Source organism: Rattus norvegicus, chromosome 3 (genome assembly GCF_021556685.1).
Source record: "Rattus norvegicus strain SHRSP/BbbUtx chromosome 3, alternate assembly SHRSP_T2T, whole genome shotgun sequence".
NCBI classification, from domain to species: Eukaryota; Metazoa; Chordata; class Mammalia; order Rodentia; family Muridae; genus Rattus; species Rattus norvegicus.
In genome coordinates this window covers 142,947,729-142,971,287 of record NC_141536.1, presented here as the reverse complement: position 1 = coordinate 142,971,287, position 23,559 = coordinate 142,947,729, and the positions used below count along the sequence as shown (strand labels likewise).

Below are 23,559 nucleotides of genomic sequence, written 5' to 3'. Positions count from 1 at the left end.
GCCAAATGCTCACAAACATTAGATGTTACGGCCTGGGTAACTGTTGCCTGTCTGGACAGTCAGTTTGTGTTGTTATCAATGTTATAAGGACACTGTCTCAGGTACATTACTAGGCAACTTTCTTATGCCCGAGATGATTACTGCATATTCTGCTGTGTTCTGTGCGTGGACTTCTTGGAAACCAATCACAACAGACGTCAGTTGAAACTGCTTTGAATGGTTAGCTATAATGACCCTAACCAACCTCACTCACAGCAGCACTTTCCTGCAGCCGTGTGTGAGCTTTTATGGTTTTTGCACTTATAAGCTGTCCCTGGGATGGACCCAACATAAGAGAGAGTCCCGCACCAATATAAGAAGCCATTTAGATTAAAACTTCTACTTACAGTAATGGTCAAGTAAAGTTTTAAGTTCCTAAGACCTCCCTGGGAATTGACCATCTTACTTGGCAGAAAGAGACATACACATAGTAACTGACATTCTGGTTGGCAAGTCAAGGCATGAATGTTGGGTAAGACAAGTCCTCTGCCACAGTTGAATACCCTAAACAATGAAGACAGGATAAATGTACAACAAAGACATGTTCCTAAGGAAGTCCCTATCCTTATATCCTGACTGGAATAACTGGGTTTCTACCTTAAAAAGCTTGCAGGATCTTGACTCAAGCTGGCAGGCAGTTCAGTTCCTGAGTCTGGACTATTTTCCCTGATTGATCAGTCTTGGGGTGTACATTCAATAAACTGTCGGTCTGACTGAGATCCGTGTCTGAGTGGTTTATGCAGCCATTCCCGGACCCAACACCAGATCACATCATTCTGTACCTTCTATAATCCATCCACAACTGTCCCATGAAAAACCTGGCTTTACATTTCTTTGCTGCCATTTCCAGTACCTACTTCTGGAAAGTTATTTTTAAGCCCCCCAGCCATGTCTCCAATCTAAACCAGAGATTCTCAACACTTTGAGGGTTGCTTAGCAAACATCTTGCACATCAGATATTTATGTTATGATTCATAACAGTAGCAACATTAGTCATAAAATAGCAACAAAATAATTGTTTGAGGGTTGGGGATTTAGCTCAGTGGTAGAGCGCTTGCCTAGCAAACGCAAGGCCCTGGGTTCGGTCCCCAACTCCGAAAAAAAAGAAAAAAAAAAATTGTTTGGTTGGAGGTCACCATAACTTGAGGAACTGGAAGAGTCGTAGCATTAGGAAGGTTGAAAAACACTGACCTAAACCAAAGCTCCTTAAGACAAGAAATTTACAAGGAAAGAAGAAAAAAAAAAAAAAAAAACAAATGTGGGGTCTGGGGAGATGGCTCAGCAGTTTTAGAGTGCTTGCTGTTCTTTTAGAGGTCCTAAATTTAATCCCTAGGGCCCCACATGTATGACTCTAGTTCCAGGGAATTTGATACCTTACCTTCTTTTATCTTCCTCACATGCCAGGCACATTCAAAGTGTACACTTAAGACATGCTGGCAAAACACTCATACACAGAAAACAAAGATAAATCTTGTTTTCTTTAAAGTGACGGAAAAAGGTCAGGTGTGGTGGTGTAGGCCTTTAATCCCAGCATTTGAGAGGCAGAGATAGCCTGAGTTCAAAGTCAGCATGGTCTGCAGTAAGTTGCAGGACAGCGAGAGCTAAATTGAAAAACCTTTTTTCAAATAGAACAGAAACTTAAAAAAAAAAAAAAAAAAAAGAATATGGTAAGATGCCACTTTACTAGACTGGAAAAAAATTAACTAGTTTTATGGGTTTGCTTTCTCTGCTAGATTAGCTTGCTCACAACCTGATGTCTTTAAACAGCACAAACTTTTTCTCAAAACTCTGTGGAGGCTGGAAGTTTGAGGTCAGGTGGAGGCAGGGATTGGTGTCTTCTAGGACCTTCTCCCTGAAAACAGATAGCCACTGTTTCTCTGCTCCCTTACATGGTTTTCTGATATACCTGAACATATGAATTTCCACTTATAGTGTAGCCTGACAGACCTGGGATAGAAGTGTGGGCTTTAGATTAATGGATGTCAACTGATGGTACATACACTTTTTAAAGCCTGAGAGCATGTATGTAACTTGAATGAAGTTAATAAAGAACAGTTCTGAGAAATGCATCCCAGATTTATATATTTAAGACAACGAAGAAACTAAAAGAAGTGCATGAAAAACAGCAGCCAGGGAAATGGGGGTGGCAAGAACACACATGGAACCGAGTAAACTATCATGTGCTGGCCTACAGCACTGCAAATGTGAAGTAAAATAACATACAGAAAACACCACTACAATTGACACTACCTATTTACATTATTATAAGAAACAGATATATTAGTAATAAAATACCTTACATTTTCTCATTTTAGGGGGCTGGAGAGATGGCTCAGCCATTAAGGGCACTGGTTGTTCTTTCAAAATTACTGAGTTCAGGGGCTGGGGATTTAGCTCAGTGGTAGAGCGCTTACCTAGGAAGCGCAAGGTCCTGGGTTCGGTCCCCAGCTCCGAAAAAAAGAACCAAAAAAAAAAAAGAAAAAAAAAATTACTGAGTTCAACTCCATGCACTCACATGATAGCTTACACTGTTCATAATGAGATCCAATGCCCTCTTCTGTGCAGACACACACACAGATAAGAACACCCATAACCATTGTGATGGTTTGTATATGCTTGGCCAAGGGAGTGGTACTATTAGGAGGTATGGCCTTGTTGGAGTAGGTGAGTCACTGTGGGCACGGGCTTAAGACCCTCACTTACCCTAGCTGCATGGAAGTCAGTCTTCTGCTAGCTGCTTTCAGATAAAGATGCAGAACTCTCAGCTCTGTCTGCACCATGTCTGCCTGGATGCTGTCACACTCCCGCCTTGATGATAATGGCTGAAAGCCAGTCCCAATTAAATGTCCTTTTATAAGTTGCCTTGGTCATGGTATTTGTTCACAGAGGTAAAACCCTAAGACATCCATAAACAACAACAACAACAACAACAACAACAACAACCTCCACCACCTCTAAAAGCCAGAGGAATGGTGGTGCACACCTTTAGTTCCCCTTTAATCCCAGCACTCGGGAGGCAGAGGCAGGTAGATCTTTGAGGTCCATTCCACCCTGGTCTACAGATTGAGTACCAGGGATATACAATGACACTGTCTCAAAACACACTAACACCTCTAATTTTGTGAGTGTGGAGATCAGAGGACAACTTGGGAGAATCTATTTTCTCTTTCTACCAGATGGGTTCCAGGGATTGAACTCAGGCTACAAGGCCTAGATACAGTAGCTTTTACCTGCTTAATAATCTTTACAGCTCTAAAATACGCTCTAAATTTTATTTACTCCGTTTGAATTGTGGTATGATGGAGGAGTGGGATCTCGCTGAGCATCTGCCTATCCTTGTCTCCGACTCAACTGTCTGAGCTTTAGCACAGTTCCAAATGGCTGGCAATAAGGTTGGAAATGACTCTACAAAGGTGGTTCCCCCAACCCCTGGCCCCCAGCAATTCCCTGTAGGCCATATTCATTAACACCTGAAACTTAGGACAACCAGCCACCAACAGTGCAGCCACTCTGGAGTACCTGGTTGCAAAGGCACTTGAGTTGGCAGGAAATGCATCAAAAGATTTTAAGGTAAAATGTATTAACCCTCATCACTTGCAACTTGCTATTTGTGGAGAAGAACTGGACTCTCTGATCAAGGCTACCATTACTGGTGGAGGTGTCAGCCCACAAATCCATAAATCTCTTAGAAGAAAGGATAACAGAAGACTGTCTAAGGATGCCTGGATTCCTTAATTATTTCACACCTAAATACTTTTTAAAAAAATGTTTTATTTATTTAATGTATATGAGTACACTGTAGCTAGCTGTCTTCAGATACACCAGAATCTGTTAGAGATGGTTGTGAGCCACCATGTGGTTGCTGGGAATTGAACTCAGGACCTCTAGGAAGAGCAGACAGTGCTCTTAACCACTGAGCCATCTCCCCAGCTCAAGCCTAAATATTCTTAACAGCTGCCCAGTGCTGGTGATTCCAGTGGACTGTATCTCTATGAAAACCACAATTTTGCCTTTTTCTAATTCTATTTGACCAAGTTGGAGGCTTAATTAGCCTTCCAACCAACCAACTTTGCGTGATTGAGTCTTAACCATATTTAAATGTTACTGTGGCTTTAAAAAAAAAAAAAAAAAAAAACTATTGCAGGGATGCAGAGATGGCTCAGAGGTTAAGAGACTGCTCTCCCAAAGGTCCTGAGTTCAATTCCCAGCAACCACATGGTGGCTCAGAACTATCTGCAATGGGATCTGGTGCCCTCTTCTGGTGTGTCTGAGGACAGCTATAATGTAAGTATACATAAAATAAATCTTAAAAAAAAAAGAAGAAGAAGAAGAAGAAGAAGCTACTGATTCGGAAGTAGTGGGTTTTGATTGAGTTGACTATTTAAAAAAAAAAAAAACCCTGAATTTATATTCTGATGCAGAAGTCATAGTAACAAACATTTGGTTTTGTACAGACATTATTTCCACTCTGGTGGATAAGCTTGATAAAGTCATATCCCCAAAATAAGATAACAACAACAACACCTTAAAATTTATTTTGTGGATGTTCATATGGGATAGCCAGGGAGGCATCCAAAATCCTTGATTTTACTCCTTTGGAACAAGGTGTCTCTGAATCTGGAGCCAGACTTGTGGTCAGCAACCACGGTGGTCCTCCTGTCTCTATTTACCCACACCCTAGCTGTTGTCACCTGTTGCTCTTCCAGAGGGCCTGAGTTCAATTCCCAATATTCACACTATACAAGTGAGGGTAGCCAGACGTAGTTTTTCCTACTGGTGCTGCCATCCCAGCACATCCTCATGGTTGAGCAACAAGCATTCTTATTCACTGAAATCTTTCTTCAGGTGTGATAATGAAGGCCTATATGCCCAGCACTTGTTAAGTAGGCAAGAGGAACAGAAAAGAGTTCAAGATCACCCACCACACTTGGTTATGTTAAGATTCAAGGACAACATGATCTACAATGAGAATTCCTCTCAAATTTTACCTGACACGTGCCAAGGCATTCAAAAGAACACAGGAGGGAGCTGGAGAGATGGCTCAGTGGTAAGAGCACCGACTATTCTTCCCAAGGTCCTGAGTTCAAATCCCAGCAAACACATGGTGGCTTACAATCATCTGTAATGAGATCTGATGCCTTCTATGTAATAAATAAATCAATCTTTTTTTTTTGAAGTATATCTTAGGCTTGGAAGTGGTTGTATATGCCTTGATCCAGAAGCTGGCAGATTCAAGGCCAGCCTGGGCAATGTACAGCAAGACCCTGTCTTCAGAGAAGAAGGCTCATATCCTGAGTTCAAGGACAGCCAGGGATATACAGAGAAACCCTGTGGGAGCAGGTGTGGTGGCATACATCTTTATTCCCAGCGCTCAAGAGACAGGGGCAGGCAGATCTTTGTGAGTTCTAAGCCAGCCTGGTCTACAAAGCCAAGTCCAGGACATACAGGGCTATTACACAGAAAGACCCTGTCTCAAAACAAAACAAAAAGAAAGAAAGGGAAAAAAAGAACAAAATAATAAGTAAAAAGGTTTGTTCGCAGCTAAGATGAGAGACAGTGTTGCCTGGACATAATGGGGCATACCTACAAGACTACTGGGAGGGCTGAGAGGACTGAGGACTCCAGGTTTGGAGCCACTTGTCCGCAGCAGGCAAGGCTCCTGTACAAGACTACACTGATCTTGAATCTGTGCCTGAAACCTGATTCTAATACTAACTGAAGAGCTACACTAGCACCTGAGACAAGCCATTCCGTAAGGAGCTGTTAAAATTAAATAAGAGATGAGAAAGTGAGTTAGATATCCACACACAGGTACTGTCAGATAGCTCTCCCGTTAGAATGCATTATCAATCATACCACACTGAGTATGGAAGGGAGATAACTCCATGTTTCTTCCAGTGCTAATCACTTTAATATTTAAAGATATGTTGTAACCAGCCTGCCAACTTCAAAGCCTGTTGATAACCTGAATGCAAGTAAAAAGCAGCAGCAACAAAGCTGACCTGATAATATGAGTATCAAGAGTGAAATGTGGATGCTGTAACCCAGTTCCAGCTCGTGTTTATTTGCAGTAACAGTCTACTCCAACTGCACACCATCTGTTTCCAATCTCCACTAAGGTATTATTTTTCACATCAAGAAAAATGACAAATACCTTGAACCTTTTCAGGGAGGCTACCTCTGGCACAGTCTAAATTTACTAATCTCAACCGTTTAACATTGTGTAGCATTAATGTCCTGGCCAAACATTTATTGCCACAGTCAGAATCCAGGAGCCTGAGACCCGTCAGGAAATAAGTTAAGTCTAGTCTTTTTATTCAAATACAATCCTCTCTTCATTTGCTTATTTGTTTATGTGTCTGAAACAGAGCACTGTCAACTTTTCAGACCACTAATTAATGCTCTCCTATGATGGAAACTCAGGTCTCTCAAGCTCCAGCCACTGACACAACTGTCAGACACAAACATCAGAGTAAATGCTGACAGTCCAATGGCTGAATATTTTACAAGGTATCACATATCCCTCATCCAATAGTGAGGCCATAGCCATGGGCAGTGACGACTAGGCCCAAACCCCACTTCAGAGGTAACACTTCCAATCTAGCTGACTTAAACCTTAAAATGAGTCCTCTCAGAAATGAATTTAAACGCTAAGGTCTTCTTGTCCTTACAATGAGACATAACCTCTTTGCCCTGGCTTATTGACGGGAAATAAGACAATGTTTCTCTATGCATCCAAAGCTAGGCTTGAACTTACTACTGTGTAGCCCTGGCGACCTGGAACTTGCAACAAATTTTCATTTTCAGTCTCCAGAAGACTAGGAGTACTGAAAATAGGAGTATTAAAGTACTCTCCAGGTCTTTTAAACAGTTTTTAAAGTTTGGTCTGGAATTGCTGAGCATTCTAGAGCCTCTTTGTGGAAGAGGATGGGCAAGTGGGGAGGAGGGAAAAAAACAGATTTTCAAAATCACATTAGGGACTCAAATGCCTTATTTATTTGAAAACAAACACATACCCACACCCACCAAGATGACCTCTACTGGATCCTTCTGTCTCCACCTCCTGAATCCTGGTATTTCAGGTGTGCTACAGTGTCCAGCTATAGACTGTTTTTCTATTACTTGCCAGCTACATAACATCTGGGACAAACAATTATTTTCCCACTTTTAAAATTATCTGTCACCTGACTGAAAGGCAGGCTTGTGAAAAGATATTTATATTACTATAGTCATTCCCATTAACAGCACTGTTCACAATAGCTAAACCAAAAGAGCAGAGACAAGGAATGGTGCATATCAGTCAGTAATCCTAGTGTTTTAAGGTAGAAGTAGGAGAATCAAGCATTCAAGGCCGGCCTGGCTAAATAACACCAACTCAAAAACACCAACCGAACACTGCACATTCCCTAGGGAAAATGAAATATATTCCTACAATGCAGTAATAATCAGCCTTGAAGGAAATTTTGATATTTTAGAAGAGTAATGGTATGCTATATGAAATAAGCCAAACACAAAAAGGCAAATGCTGGGGCTCTACTCAAGGCTTCCTGAGAGAATGGTAGCTGCCAGGAACAGGCAAAGGAATGGAGGAGTTACCATTTAATGGATATATAATTTAAATTTAAAAGAGAATTTCTGAAGATGGATGGTGATCATGACTAAACTTAATGGCATTGAATGGTATCTGATTTAAGATACACTGAGCAAGGTAGCATTCCCTGTCCGTAATCTAGCGCTCAGAGGATGTGGAGAAGATCTAGGGTTCTGGGTCAGCTGGGGCAAGTGTACAGCAAGACCCTGTTTATTCAGTGGTAGAATGCTTGTGAAATACTTAAGGACCTGAAAATTGATCCACAGAGGAGGGGGGAAGGGAGAATATGGAGAATAGATCCAAATTCAGATACTCTGAAAAAGCAGTATATGCTCTTAATCAACAAGTCATCTGTAGCTTCTTTAATTTTTTATTTAATCTTCTCTTATATAATACATTGTAACCACAGTGTCCCCTCCTTCCCTCCTTCCCAGTTTCCCCACCTCCCCTCCCCTCCAGATCCACATCACCACAATGTTCCACCCCCTACCCCAGAATGCCTCCCAGCAACATCAACCAAGCAGAGCACAAGATACAATAAGACTAGGCATAAACCCCTCAAATCAAAGCTGGGAGAGGCAGTATAGTAGAAGGAAAGAAGTCCCAAAAGCAGAAAAAAGAGTCAAAGACACCCCCACCCAACTTCCACTGTTAGGAGTCCCCCTAAAACACCAACATATATATGCATAGGAGCTAGCACAGACCAGTACAGGCTCTAAGATTTGCTGCTTCAGTCTCTGTGAACCCCCACCTCACCCCCCACCCCTCCCTAAGTCCTGCTTTGTTAATTCTGCAGTCTTGCTCTCTCAGTGTCCTGACACCTCTGGCCCCCACATTTCCTCCTCTCACTCTTCTACCAGGTTCCCTGAGCTCTGAGTGGAGGGATCAGATAGACAACTCCAACCCTGGCTCTCTCTGTCTAATGTTTGTCTGTGGGTCTTCTGCATTCTCTAGGTCCTTCTTTAATTACTTAGGTTCTCTGAGACAGTTTTTACCATGTAGCCTGGCTGGCCTGGAACTTGCTACATAAACCAGTTTGGCCTTGAACTCATAGGATCTGTCAGTACTTGCTTCAGGCTTCTGGTTACAATTTTTTAAAATACATATAATATATATGTGAGTGTTTTACCTGGGATTCCCTGAAACTGGAGTATGTACAGGAAGCTATTAAGCTGCCATGTGAATGCTGGGAATTGAACCCAAGTGCTATCAACTACTGAGCCATCTCTCTCCAACCCCTAAAAAAATGTATGATAACATTTTTTTGAGTGCACATGCACATAAATGTGCACGTGGAGGTATGCAGAGGTTAGTTCTCCCCTACCACCAAGTAGGGATGAGGGATCAAATTAAGGCTATCAGGCTTGGGAGGGGACAAATACCTGTACCTACAGAACCATCTCACTGACCACACATTTGCCCTCCCCCCAGTTATGGTATATGAGGGGAGGGTTGAGTGTGTGTATACATCTTCATGCTTGTCTGTGAAGATGTACATGCATGTGTATTTGTGGAGGCCAGAGAGGCTCATATCAGGTGTTTTCTTCCATCACAGTTTTAGTAACAAAGTCCTTCCCCAAATCTGGAGTTGGACAGTTTGGCTAGGCTGCAGGTCTCCACCTGTCTCCACAATGGGATTACACACTCATGCCTAGCCTTTACGTAGGTGTTGAGAATTGAACACAGGTCGTCCATAACAACTGAGCCATCTCTCCAGACCATGTTTGTAGGTTTGCTTTTTTGTTTTGTTTTTCTTTTAAATACAGTTTCATCCTACAACCCATGCTAGCCTGAGTCTCACGGCAGGATCTTGTATCAACATCTGGAGTACTATGATTACAGATGAGAGCCAATACATTCAGGTTTTTATTTTATGTCACCAAGTGAAAACACGTTAAGGGGTGGTGGAGTACACCTTTAATGCCAGCACTCTGCAGTGGATCTCTAAGTTCAAAAGTCAGCCTGGTCTATACAGTTTCAGGCAAACCATAGCAATATTGAGAGATCCCAATTTGAAAAATTAAGCAGGAACTAGGCTGTGGTAATACACACCTTTAATCCCAAGCACCTGGGAGGCAGAGTCAGGCAAATCTCTGTGAGTTCAAGGCCAGCCTGGTCTAGGACAGCCAGGGCTACATAGAAGAACATGGTCTCAAAAACAAACTAACAAAACAAAAAATAAAAATCTACAAACAGCATAAACAAAGGCATATGTTCTTAGTACTGTCTTTCAAATAGTCTATCATATTAACTCTAAGCATAGTGCCTTGGCTGGCTTTCTTTCTTTCTGGCCTCCAGAATGCTAGGATTATTGTGAGACCATGCCTGGTGAGAACCAGGATTTAAAGGGCAGCCTTACTAAATAGTGAATTCTAGATCTAACTGGCTATATGAGACTTTGTCTCTCCAAAAATGTGGGCTGGAGAATGGACTAGTGGTTAAGAGCACTTGTCACCCTGGTAGAGTTCACTTCATAGCACCCACGTTGGGCAGCTCACAACTGCCAATAGATCCAACTTCAAGGGGGCCTAATACCCTCTTTTTGGTTTCCTGAGATGGACAAAGGTAGTAGAGAGTAAACAAGGGGGGCCACCATAAATAAGTTATGTGGCTTGTGATATACATCTGGCTCCCATCCAATTCTAGTCCATTTGATCATGTGATTCCCTTTTATTTTCATTTGGTCTAAGTAATATTGGAAAATCAGCTTGTGCATGTGAGGCACTCTGAGCTATATCCTCAGCTCTAAGGAAAAGTTTGACCTCATTTTACCACATTCCAGCTTATATGACACAAATACTTTCTTTTTATATATATTTGTCAAACTCTGACAGTTTGCCAGTCAAAACTAGGGTTCCACCTTGATGTATGTCTTAATATTTGAAAACTTATGCTCCTATAGCCCCAAGAAGAACACATAGTTTCTGTTTTAGAGTGGGAAAACAAACACACAAACAACAGAACCTCAGGTTCAGGAGTGGAAGAGACCAAGGACCAAGTTTCCCATTATGAAAAGCTTCTGGACAATACCCCTAACTGTAACAATATCTAGTAAGGAACTTCTGACATAGAGCATTTTGCAATAATGTAAAATATTTTGCCAATTAAGTGAGAAGTAGAAATAGGCAATTGCCTAATCAAAGACAGTGGTGATACAGACCATGGACCCAACCTTCAATGTCCTGCTCACAGGCTCACAAGCTCTAGCAAGTCAGGCCAAAATAGTCAAAGCTCAATCTAAGTTCTAGAAATAGTTAACAATAAACTAGTGTGAGATTGCACATCTACATCACATACAGTGCACATGTGGGGGTCAGAGGACAATTTATGGGAGTATGTTCTTTCTACCATTTGGGGCCCAGTGATAGAACCTGGATCATCAGACATAGTGACATCTTAACACACTGACCCATGACCAGCTCAAAGAAATTTAAACTATTTGAATGAAACAACGTTTGTGACAAAAGATCCAGACATGAAATCTGGCCCTCATTTGAGGACAGAAATCCTGCAAGCTAAGATTAATAGTTATAAATGCCCAAACAGGGAAGACATTCAGAGAGCCATGTCTGCTGTCATGTGCCACTACGATTAGGATGTATGCGGTGGAGAGATGGGAGAGATGAAGTGGATGTTTGTGCACGAGGAAGGAAACTCAAGGACGGTGAGGAACAGCTTGACATGAGTAGCCTATGCTGCCACCTGAGGCCATGTCAATGTCCATGGCCCATGCAGCACTAAAGGTCATGCAGATGTCCCTGGTCTGGGCTGTCACCTAGGGTCATGTGATGTCTGAAGGCTACACAGAGCTGTCTCCTCCCCTCGCCAGAGCAGTGTAATGGATGGAGCCCCGCTCTGGTGGCATAGGTGAGAGGGAGCTAGCCTTGATGGCATGAGCGCAGGAGAGCTGGTCTTATTTTTTGCCAGCTGTTGAAGGCAGGAGAGGTGGCCCTGGTGGCCAGGGTTCAAGAGAGCTAAACAACTAAGGTGCCACTCAGGCCCAGATCCAGAGGTTGAGTAAAGGTCCACCCCAACATCTACAGTTATCTACGACTGCTGGAGCACTTGGAAGGGGCCATTACTACAGATCCAAAGCAGTGGGATCCCCAAGACACAGGGCAGTAACAGGAAATCCTTCCAATTTAGCCTCCAGAGTAGTTCAAAGATCTCAAGTAGCCCAGGTTGGCCTCAAAGTTACTATGTTACTAGAGAGACTCTTGAACATTTAGCTACCTGTCCTCCATCTTCCAGAGCATTTCTACTCCCAGTTTCCTGTGGTACAAGGAGTAGAACCCATGCTTTTTTTTTTTTTTTTTTTTTTCAAGCTAGACAAATATTTTATCAACTGAGTTGAGCTGCAACACAAACCACCTAACTGGGTGTTACCATTTGGCTTTTTCTCCTGTGCTGGAGCTCAGCATTTCCCCTCTGAGTCCCCCTGGCCCTCTGTTTACCTTCTAGTTACAGAGGACTTGTGCCTAGGATTGTGGTACAGGGATCAAACCTAAGGACTTGAGAATACTAGCAAGTGCTCTGCCACCCACCACAGACCCAAGGCCTAGAAACTAACTTTGGGGCCCCCGCAACACAAGCCTGACCTTCTTAGTGTGATCCCTGAAACATAAGAATAAAGGAGAAATGATACCTGAAAGTCTTCTGACTTAGCAAGACCCAGTCTCAAAATAAACTTAAAAGTGGGAGTGAGGCTACTAGTGCAGCTTATTACTAGCATGCTGGATCAGATGACAAGTCCAGGACATTTTGTGGGATTGTGAGGAAAATCTCAAGGGATAGGTAAGAAGATACTGTTGGGGAGTGTGTGTGTGGGAGGGGTGGGGGGGATAACAAGTAATTATCAACAAGAACCTCAGTTTTCCCCATTTCAACAACAATTAATCATTAATCACACTGTTGACAGGACTGCAGGCACACACTAGTAGTTCTTTCATACTTTGTCCCTTATTCATTAATTAGCTAGCTCTTAGAGACACAGGAAGTCAAAAGGATTAACCTTAGGCTGGTGAGGTGGCTCAGCAGGTTAAGGTGATTGCTACCAAGCTGACAACCTGAAATTGACTCCTGGGACCCACATGGTGAAAGGAGAGAAATGACTCCTGCAAGCTGTCCTTTGAGCTACAAACACATACAATGCAAAAAAAAAAAAAAAAAAGAAAGAAAGAAAGAAAGAAAGAAAGAAAGAAAGAAAGAAAGAAAATATTAGGTATCGTGTGATGGCACATGCCTTTAATCCCATCACTGGAAGCAGAGGTAGGTTGAGAGGCCAGGGCTACACAGAGAAGCTTTGTCTCAAAAAGTAAATAAATAAATAAATAATAAATAAATAAATAAAACTTATTAGTCAGATCATAAACAATAATTATGCTCTTCTTCTACTGCTAATCTCTTATTCTAAAATAAGTTTTTTACTTCTCTTAGCTAGAATTTTAATACTAATCCTCCTCAGACTTTTTCTGTCAGTCCCCACAGCTTGCCAAAACACAATAAACTGACTGGGACAGTGACTTTTGGAAGAAAATAATCACCCATTTCCAGTTTTGGCTGCTGAGAGTTTTTGTTTTGTTTTGTTTTTATGCATGTGAGTACACTGTATCTGTCTTCAGCCACACCAGAAGAGGACATCGGATCCCATTACAGATGGTTGTGAGCCATCACGTAGTTGATGGGAATTGGTTGAACTCAGGACCTTGGGAAGAGCAGTCAGTGCTCTTAACCCCTGAGCCATCTCTCCAGCCCCCCACCACCCTTTTTTTTCTTTTTTTTTTCTTTTTTTTTTTTTTTTTTTTTGGAGCTGGGGACCGAACCCAGGGCCTTGCGCTTCCTAGGCAAGCGCTCTACCACTGAGCTAAATCCCCAACCCCCCCCACCCTTTTTAAAGAGTTTTTTTATACATTATCTATACTCTCATTTGATACCATTAGTAGCCAGAAGAGCAAAAATAAATGTATTTCAAAGTACCAATATTAAATTAGTAGGATATAAAAAGCAGTATTTCTTTGGCAGCAAAATACTCATTCTCTTTGATTGTGTGACCTCATTCCTTAGGAATTTGTCCTTAAGAAAATAACTCAAGGGAAGACGCAATTTATTCCACAGAGGAACGGTCAATTAAATGGTGGGACAGCATGTCAATGCAAACTGTGAAGGCATTGAAAATTATAATTACAAAGAATACCAACAATTGGAAAATGCATACATACAGAGCCAGGCGAAGGGGCATTCTCTACAAAAAAACTTTACATGCAGTGTAATTACCATTACTTATAAAATACGTATGGTCACAGCAAGAGAAAAATCATGGAAATGGAACTAATGAGATGGCATAAACAACAGGTCAACACCCACTTCCCTGAATTTCTTTGAGTATAACAGATTTTCATTTACATTTTTATTTTACTTTTTAAGCGATTTATTTATTTATTTTATGCATGTGAGTACACTGTAGCTGTCCTCAGATACACCAGAAGAGGGCAGCAGATTCCATCACAGTTGGTTGTGAGCCACCATGTGGTTGCTGGGAATTGAACTCTGGAAGAGCAGTCAGTGCTCTTAACCACTGAGCCATCTCTCCAGCCCCCCATTTACATTTTTATTAAACTTGGTTTCCTACAGAACAATTAAACATCCATTGGGCTACCAAGCAATTCTTCATATATGGCTAGGATTACTCTAGGTACATTGACTTACAATTTTTTTTTTTTTGGTTCTTTTTTTCGGAGCTGGGGACCGAACCCAGGGCCTTGCGCTTCCTAGGTAAGCGCTCTACCACTGAGCTAAATCCCCAGCCCCATTGACTTACAATTTTAAGTCCAAAAAAATTCAGTCTTTATGTGTATATAGTATACTCTGGCCATTCTCGTGTCCTCTTTCCAGGCCTTCAACCCCCACCTTCTCCCAACTAAATCCCTATCCTACTTTATTTTTTAGCTACATTTTTTTCTTTTTAGAGTTACTTTGTATGTATGAGTGTTTCTTTCATCTTTATATCTGTGTACCATCTGAGTGCCTGGTACACTGGGAGGTCAGAAAGTGGGTACTGCCATGGGGCTGTGCTGAAAATCGAACCCAGCTCCGATTCAAGAACAAGTATTCTTAACTTGCCAAGTCATTTTTCTAGTTTTCCTGGTCCCACTTTCATACCTGCCCATTTTGTTTTGGGCTAAACCAGGACTATGGAGCGGACAAAAGTTTCAACAGGTAGTTAGGATTGGAGGAACAACAGGACAGAGTATTTGAAACAGTAACACAACAAGGCAGGCAAATCAAGGCTTCAAATCTTAAGCATGAGACCTCAGTCTTGACCTGAGTCTCTTTAACAAAGGATTAAATTTGACTGGTTTGTCTCTCCACCTTTGCTGTGACAAACATCCGGACAAAGGCCACTTTAAAGGAAAAAGGGTGTGTGTGTGTGTTGGGGATTTAGCTCAGTGGTAGAGTGCTTGCCTAGCAAGCGCAAGGCCCTGGGTTCGGTCCCCAGCTCCGGGGAAGAAAAAAAAAAAAAAAAAAAAAAAGGAAAAAGGGTTTAGCTGACCTCATAATTCCAGGAGACAGGATCCTGCTCCTGCTGGTGGTGCAGGCACAGCCAAGAACAAAAAGAAATACTGCATCCATGCTTAGTACTTAGTTCACTTGCTCCGCTCTCCTTAATAAAGTCCACCCCTAGGAAATGGTATTCCTCACATTGGACTGGGTCTTACACATCAAGGTAACCAAAATACAACACACACCCCCCCCCAACAGCCATGCCCACAGTCCAATCTAATTTAGTCTTAATTTAGATACTCTCTCTTAGAGAATCTATTTCCAGGTTAAGTCTAGATTATTCCATGTTAACAATTAGGACAAACTCAAACAGGTCCTCATCTAAGCAGCCAAAGTGTGTACTTTATGCTCAAGTCAGAAGGGGTACTTTAGCCTAAAGCTTACATTTAACCTACCAAAAATCTCATCTTGAATTTAGAGAGTATAAATTTTTGGCCAAATGCTAAACAAACACACCCCCCATCCCCCAACCCCACCCTCACACAAAACAATAGCTATATCACCCTCATAAAAAGCTCGGTTCAATCGCCCCCTCAATCTAATATGTTATCAGAAAGTGAACTGCAAGCCAAGTTACCAACCATTATCATCACTACATCCATCATGATACTGTTAATATCCCTGGCACCTCTACCACAAGAATCTATCAGATAGGGTAGGAGAAAAAAAATTTTTTTCTAATCTTAAAATGTTACTTATAGGGCTAGAGGTGAAGAGCTCAGTTGGTCGAGCTGATAAACCAGGTGCTACAAAACATGCTTATAATCAGAGCACTAGCAAGGCAGAAGCAAAAGTCTCAGCTGAATAGTAAGTTTTAGACCAACCTAGAATTCATGATTTTTTTTTTTTTAAAAGGGCAAAACAAAACAAGAAAAGGGGAAGGGGAAGTTGTGATGATCTGAATAGGAATGGCCCACATATTTGTGTTTAAAAGCTTGTCCCATATGGAGTAGCACTATTAGGAGGTGTGGCCTTGTTGGAGTAGGCAGGTGTACAGCCTTGTTGGAGGAAGTGTGTCTCCCTGGAGGAAGGCTTTGAGGTCTCATATGCTCAGGCTAGGCCTAGTGATCAGAAACTCTCAGCTCCTTTTTGGCCAAATGCTAAACAAATACATGCACCATGTCTGCCTGCAAGCGACCATATTTCCCACTACGACCATAATAGACCAAACCTCTGAACTGTTTAGCCAGCCCCAATCAAATGTTTTCCTTTATAAGAGTTGCAGTGGTCATGGTCTCTTCAAAGCAATCAAACCCTAAGTCAGAAGGAAAGAAGAGTTACTTAAACCAAACAACAAAAAAGAGGGCATTCAAAAAGGAAACTACAAAGCAAATAATACACAATGACAAGCACCCCACTTCATATAGGAGGGAGTGAAGAAAAGTGCTTCCAAAACTTTGAGAGAGTTATTCTTGCAAAGATCGGTGAAAGTGCTAAGAATAAACGTATAATCTAACAAAATACCTTGCAAAAGAATAAATCTGACAAAATCGTTGTTTATAATATTGCTAATAGAAACAGATTATCACCTAAATACAAACTAAACTGACTTAGAAATTCATCTCGTAAATTTACAACTATGGTTTTTTAAGTTCAACAAATAATTTCATTCCCAAATACATGTAATTATCCTTTTGGGAAAATTATTTAAAAGATATTTACTAAATATGATTCGACTGGGTGTGGTGGCATACACCTTTATTCCTAGCACTCAGGAGGCAGAGGCAGGTGGGTCTCTGAGTTCAAGGTCAGCCTGGTCTACACAAAGAAACTGTGTCTCAGACAAAGCAAAAGAAAACAGAAAAATCTCATTGCATACTGTGTTCACATTATTGGTTGAAAAGTTAACTTTGTCTCCATAAACAGAATGAAAACCTAGGTGAAAAGGATGAGGTGGCTCATGCTCTCGGCAAGCAGGAAGCAGAAGCAGGTAGGTAACTGAGTTTAAGGCTTACCTGGTCTATATACTGAGCTTCAGGTCAGCCAGACTATTTAGAAACCCTGTCTCTATATAAACATTTTAATAAAAGAATTAACTGAAGAGCTTAAAGCCAGAAAGTCATACATACAACAAAAAAGAAATATATAGATTGGGACACAGGCTACAGTCCTGAAGAAGGACCAACTACCATGTAGGTAAAACAATTCCGTACTGGGGCTGGGGATTTAGCTCAGTGGTAGAGCGCTTACCTAGGAAGCGCAAGGCCCTGGGTTCGGTCCCCAGCTCCGAAAAAAAAAGAACCAAAAAAAAAAAAAAAAAAAAAAAAATTCCGTACTGACAACTAAATTAAAAACAACAGATCTTTCAAACTAGTAGAAAAACCATGTTCTAGAATAAAGATATCTAGGTAGTAACACATAACTTAATGAAACTAATGGTATGTTGGTGAAAATGCCTATTCTGGACATACTTCTCCATAGAAATGATAGATAAGTATTCCTTAACATAGAATATGCCTTGATAGAATAAGGAATATGGAGAAATTATAAGACAGTTTTAATAAAAGTATTACTGTCACTTCTAATACAAAGGTCACTGAAAGGCTAGCATGACCTAAGCAATGTACTAAGAATGTAAACATGAAGATACAATCCCAACCTCAAGGAGTTTATGATGAGCTGGGCCCCACACTCAGGAAGCTGACACAAAACAGCTGCCAGGAGTTCAAAGCTAGCCTAGGACACCCAACAATATCCTGTGTCAACCTCCCATGAGTAAAGCTTGAGCTATACTAAAGTTGCATCGGTATAACAAAAAGGGAAAACATAACTCAGCTGAATCTAAGTGCAAGCAAAGTTCAGATTTCTGGTCTGTTTGCTTTCTTATTTTTGTGACATGGTTTTAAACTCATGACTTCCAACTCCCCAGGTCTGGCCACAGATGGGCATTTTATCATTCCAATAGTGCTTTAGGTTCTGACTACTCTTGAAAACGGATTCCTTCCCGTTTATAAAGAGAATGTCTACATATCTTATACTTCCACACACTGCCTTCACACTGAGTCAGAGTACTTACTTCTTAAGACTTCACCTACAGGAAAGCCCACTTTCTTATGTGCATCTTAACTAACAGACTTCAAATGCTATGGCAAACTTTCTTCTGGATTTGGGAATAAGGAGCAGATGGCCTACCCAACATAAACTCTTACAAGAACTAATTTTCCCGACTTAAACCTACAGATTAATGAGCAACAGCAACTCTCATAATGATGTGACAATTAATTATGCAGTGTGACAGCTGTTTGTACCACTACCAAATGTGAGTTTTAAAACATAGGTTTAACACCTCTGGTTCTTTCAGATTAAAGCAAAACAAAACAGCATAAAGAATCTACCTAATATGTTTTAAAATATCAATCACAAGTATAAAACATCAATGCAAAAATTATTTTAAATTTATTTTGTGATGCTAAGGATTGAATACAGGACCGTCCTCCTGTGATACAAGCACTACCATAAAGCTAACATCCTCCAAACATTTTAAGTTATTTTGAAACCAGGTACTGCTAGACTGTCTATACTGACCTAGATAGAAACTACAATCCTCCTGTGTCTCAGGTTCCTAAGTACCTAGAATTACTGGCTTCTGCCTGGGGGGAAAATTATGGGTGGGAGTTGGGGGCTGTCCTCACTATATAATCCTGAATGGCCTCAGATTCATAAAGGGCTATCTGCTTCTCCTCCCCGAGTGCTGGGAAAAGTCTAGCACAACCACCTGGCCCTGCAAAGGAAAAACTTTAAAGTGGGCAATCCTTAGAAGATAGGCTAGGCTGGCATGATGGTGCACACCTTAATCCTCGCTTACAGGAGGCAGTGATGGGCAGATCTCTCAAGTTCATTCCCAGCCTGGACTACAAAAATTGAATTCTGGGACATTCAAAACTACACAATGAGACTTTGTCTCAAAAATAAAATGAATTGGGGTTGGGGATTTAGCTCAGTGGTAGAGCGCTTGCCTAGGAAGCGCAAGGCCCTGGGTTCGGTCCCCAGCTCCGAAAAAAAGAACAAAAAAAAAAAAAAAAAGAATTAAAATAATAATAAAAAAGAATAGGTAGCCAATGAAGAAAGCCATGAACATGGACAAGTACATAATCATTCCAAAATCCATGCTATTATTCCCATGGCTTTAGCAAGTATTTTCATCAAATAACAATAATACTAACAATCAAAAAAGCCCTATAAGGGCTTATCAAAAAGAGCTCTACGAAACTTTGACCATTCCCATCAGTCAACTACATAATGAAGAATACTAAAGACTTTACATCACAGGCCCCTAAATCCACCACTATGCATTCTTGTTTCTGAAGGGCTAGACTCTGCTCCTCAAATCATAGATGCCTGAGAGCTAAGACCAGAACTAGAATTGCCCTCCACTGTGGTATTCCCAGTGTCAAATCCAGTTACAAGAACATTAAACATATTTACATGCAATGTCAACCCATTGGTTTTTTTCCCCTCATTCTTTCCCTTTTGGGGGGATGGGGAAGCATTCAAGAAAGGGTTTCTCTGTGTAGCCCTGACTGCCCTGGAATTCAGCTGTAAACCAGGCTGGCCTCAAACTCAAGAGATCCTCTTGCCTGTGCCTCGGGCTGCTGGGATTAAAGATGTGCATCCCCACCACTCTGCTTCTTTCCTTTTCTCTTAAGTAACTCTAAGGCTTACTAGGTAATTGCTGTAACTAAGCGCTTGGGCAATCCAGCAGATATTTACTCTAAGCCCTCTTTTTATTTTAGTTTAATGTTTTTGGAGACAGGGTTTCATGAAGCCTATGCTGGCCTCAAGCTTACACCAGTCCTGTCTCAGACCCCTGAATGTTAAGTTAGATGGTTACATCACCATAACTGACCTCTTAAACACACCTGGTTTAAAACAAACAAGAAAATTTAATGATTTGCAACTTTTTCACTATAACTACCTAAAATATATTACCCCGAAAAAATTTTAAATTCAAGAACATCTCTCTATTTTAGGGAGGGTGATAGAGATATCCAAGATAATTATACTGCTGTGAAGAATACTCACTTCATAAATACAAACAGAATGACTTGTGATGGATCCCTGGCTAACATCCAGAACAACAAAAGCTTTTTGAAAATAAAGCAAGAAAGCTAGACATGGTAGTCCACGCCTTTAATTCTTGTACTAAGGAGGCTGAGACAGGAAAATGCCAGGTTTAAGGCTAGCCTAAGGCTACAGAAAGAGTTTGTCTTTAACAACTACAACAACCGTACACATGTACACACACAAAGCCCAAGGGGGTTATCTTTATGAGCATAGTATGCAAAATATTCAGGTCACACAGCATCCAAACCAGGACCACTTAGATGGCACAACAGGTAAAGCGTGGATTCCCAGAGTTTTCTTCTCACAGCCACACACGTCCCTACACTGACATGTGCAAACCACACAGTCATAATATTTATAATGAGTTTTAAGGGCTGGAGAGACGGCTCAACAGTACTTATCGCTCTTACAGCAGAAGACTGGGGTTTGATTCTCAGTACCCACATAGTGGCTCACAGCCATTGGTAACTTTAATTCCAGGAGACCTAATACTCTCTTCTGACCTCTGTGGCTGTGGCCATCAGGCATGTAAGTTGTGTACATACATACACACATGCAAATGCACAGACATGAAAATGTTATCTTTAAAAGAGTATTTTTAAACCCACAATCAAAAATTTAAAGTGGACAAACAAAACTATGAAAAAACCTTTACTTTCTTTTTTTTTGGGGGGGGGTGGGGGTGGGCAGCGGTGTAGAGCAAACTGAAACAGGTTTGTGCTCACCATGGACACAAGCAGGCCCTAAACTCAGCCCTTGGGTCTCCACTAGGGCTACAAGTGTATGGTTCTATGCCTATCTAAAAGTAGTTTTCTATTTTCAAAAGATACAAATTAAGAAGGGGCTGAAGATGCTGGAGAGATGGCTCAGCGGTTAAGAGCACTGACTGTTCTTCCAGAGGTCCTGAGTTCAATTTCCAGCAACCACATGGTGGCTCACAACCATCTGTAATGGGATCCGATGCCCTCTTCTGGTGTGTCTGAAGACAGCTGCAGTGTACTCATATACTAAATAAATAAATAAATAAATAAATAAATAAATAAGGGGCTGAAGAAATGGTTCAGCTGTTAAGAGCACTGGCTTCTCTTTCAGAAGACTGGGGTTCAATTCTCAGCACATACAAGGCAGCTCATAACTGTCTGTAACTCCTGTTCTTAGGGCTCTGACACCCTCATAAAGGCATCTATGCAGGCAAAACACCAATGTGCATTAAAGATAAAACTTAATTAAAAAAAAAAAGTAAACAAAGCCAGCCTTTAATCCTAGCACGTGCGAAGCAGAGAGGCAGGAGGACCTCGGTGAGTTCAGGGCTGGCCTAGTTCACATGAGTTTCAGCACAACCAGAGCTATGTAATGAGACTCTGCCTCTCCTCCATCCCCAGAAAGTTTTCTACTTCTTTAGCTGGTTGGTGGTGGCACATGCCTTTAATACCAGCCAAGGCTACATAGAGAAACCCTGGGGGGAAAAAAGGAAAAAAAAAAGGAAAAAAAAAAAAAAAGTGGCTGAAGGGCTCACCTGGATTTGATTCCCAGCCCTCACATGGTAGCTCACAACAGTCTGTAACTGCAGTTCTGGGGCATTCGATGCTCTCTTCTAGCAACCACTGGCTCTACATACTTCATGTAGTAACACACATACAGGCAAAACACTCACATACATAAACTAAATCTTTAAAATATAACCACAACAAAAAAGAACCAGCAATCAGCATTTGGACATATGATATCTGTATTTTATTGATGTATTTCTAAAAAGCAGTACAAAAGGTACTTATCACACTGCCTCCTTTCTAAGAGCAGTAACTATATGTAGATACTTTTTGATAAAGACCTCAGGCTCTCTGTACCACGGCTGTGAAAAGATTTTCTTTCAGATTCTCACAGAGCTAGTTAAGTCACCCTTTAGCTTTCCTACCCTATTTCATGTTGAAGGCTGGGTCTGATAACCAGACGTCCTGACTGACTAGCATTCACTTCTAATCAAGAGCCGATGTAGAATGCTGCCAGGGCGGGCCTTATGCCAAAGGAACAGTTTTCTTCCGCTATTCAAGAGCAAACACCCTTCCTAAGCTCTAAGTCATCTAAACAGAGGGAATGACATCTGGAAAAGCACTGTAGTACCATGTGTTTGGCCTCTTTGGATGACAGCTCTAGGCATTACAAGCAGGGAGTTGTCATACCAGTCTATGGGACACTGCACACTATAGCAACTCTAAAAGCTTGCAATATGAAGACTTAACAAGCCAAGCGTGGGGGACAATACCAATGAGTACACAAGTTCTTTAAGAAACTCACACTGGGGGTTGGGGATTTAGCTCAGTGGTAGAGCGCTTGCCTAGCAAGCACAAGGCCCTGGGTTCGGTCCCCAGCTCCGGAAAAAAACAAAAAGCCTCACACCGACGGTAATGGTTTCTTTCAACAAATACCTGGAAACAGTTTATCTCAAGGCCCAAAAGAAAAACCAAAAGTCAATAAAAAGACTTCCCAATCATACATAAATTGTCCTAGAGAATACATTTTCTTTAGTCCCAGAACCAAGGAGGCAGGAGGCAGGAGGCAGGAGGCAGGAAGATCTCTGTGAGTTGGAGGCCAGTCTGGTCTACAGAGTTCCAGGACAGCCAGGGCTACACAGAGAAAACAAATAAACCAACCAACCAACCACACACACCAAGGCACAGGAATTTAAATTATAGTCAGGATATATATACATACATACACATATACGTATGCAATAGTTTTGCTATACTTAAGTCTAGAACTCTTTTTAAAGATTTATTTGTTTATTATATCACCAGAAGAGGGCATCAGATCCCATTACAGATGGATGTGAGCCACCATATGATTGCTGGGATTTGAACTCAAGACCTCCGGTAGAACAGTTAGTGCTCTTAACTACCGAGCCATCTCTCCAGCCCTAAGTCTAGAACTCTAACAAAAGAAATCTAAATTGAGGAGTACATGGCTTTAGCCCCAGCATTTGAGAGGCTGACAAAGGCAGATCTCTCTTAGTTCTAGGCCAGCCTGATATACATAGCAAGTGAGTACATAGTAAGAACCTGTCTCAAAAGACAAAACAAAAAAAGAGAAAACTGTAAGATTCAATTAAGTTTGTACATTCTGACTAAGAATTTAAGAGAAAAGATACTGATCACAGCTCAAAGTGGCAAACATGAGTAAATGTAGTCTATACCTAGTACAGACCATAAAAAGTTAGAAGTAGAAGCTATAGAAAAAGAGCCCAATTATGTCCTCCACCCATAATGAAAAAAGCTTCTCACTTTAGCAAATTAATGGGTTTGTTTAAG

The 23,559-nt window shown here is 41.2% G+C and overlaps 1 protein-coding gene across 14 annotated transcripts in view; it reads right to left on the bottom strand.

The window, feature by feature from the left end:
• Nucleotides 1-23,559, bottom strand: part of Cbfa2t2 (CBFA2/RUNX1 partner transcriptional co-repressor 2) — a 105,724-nt gene that overhangs the window by 39,803 nt on the left and 42,362 nt on the right.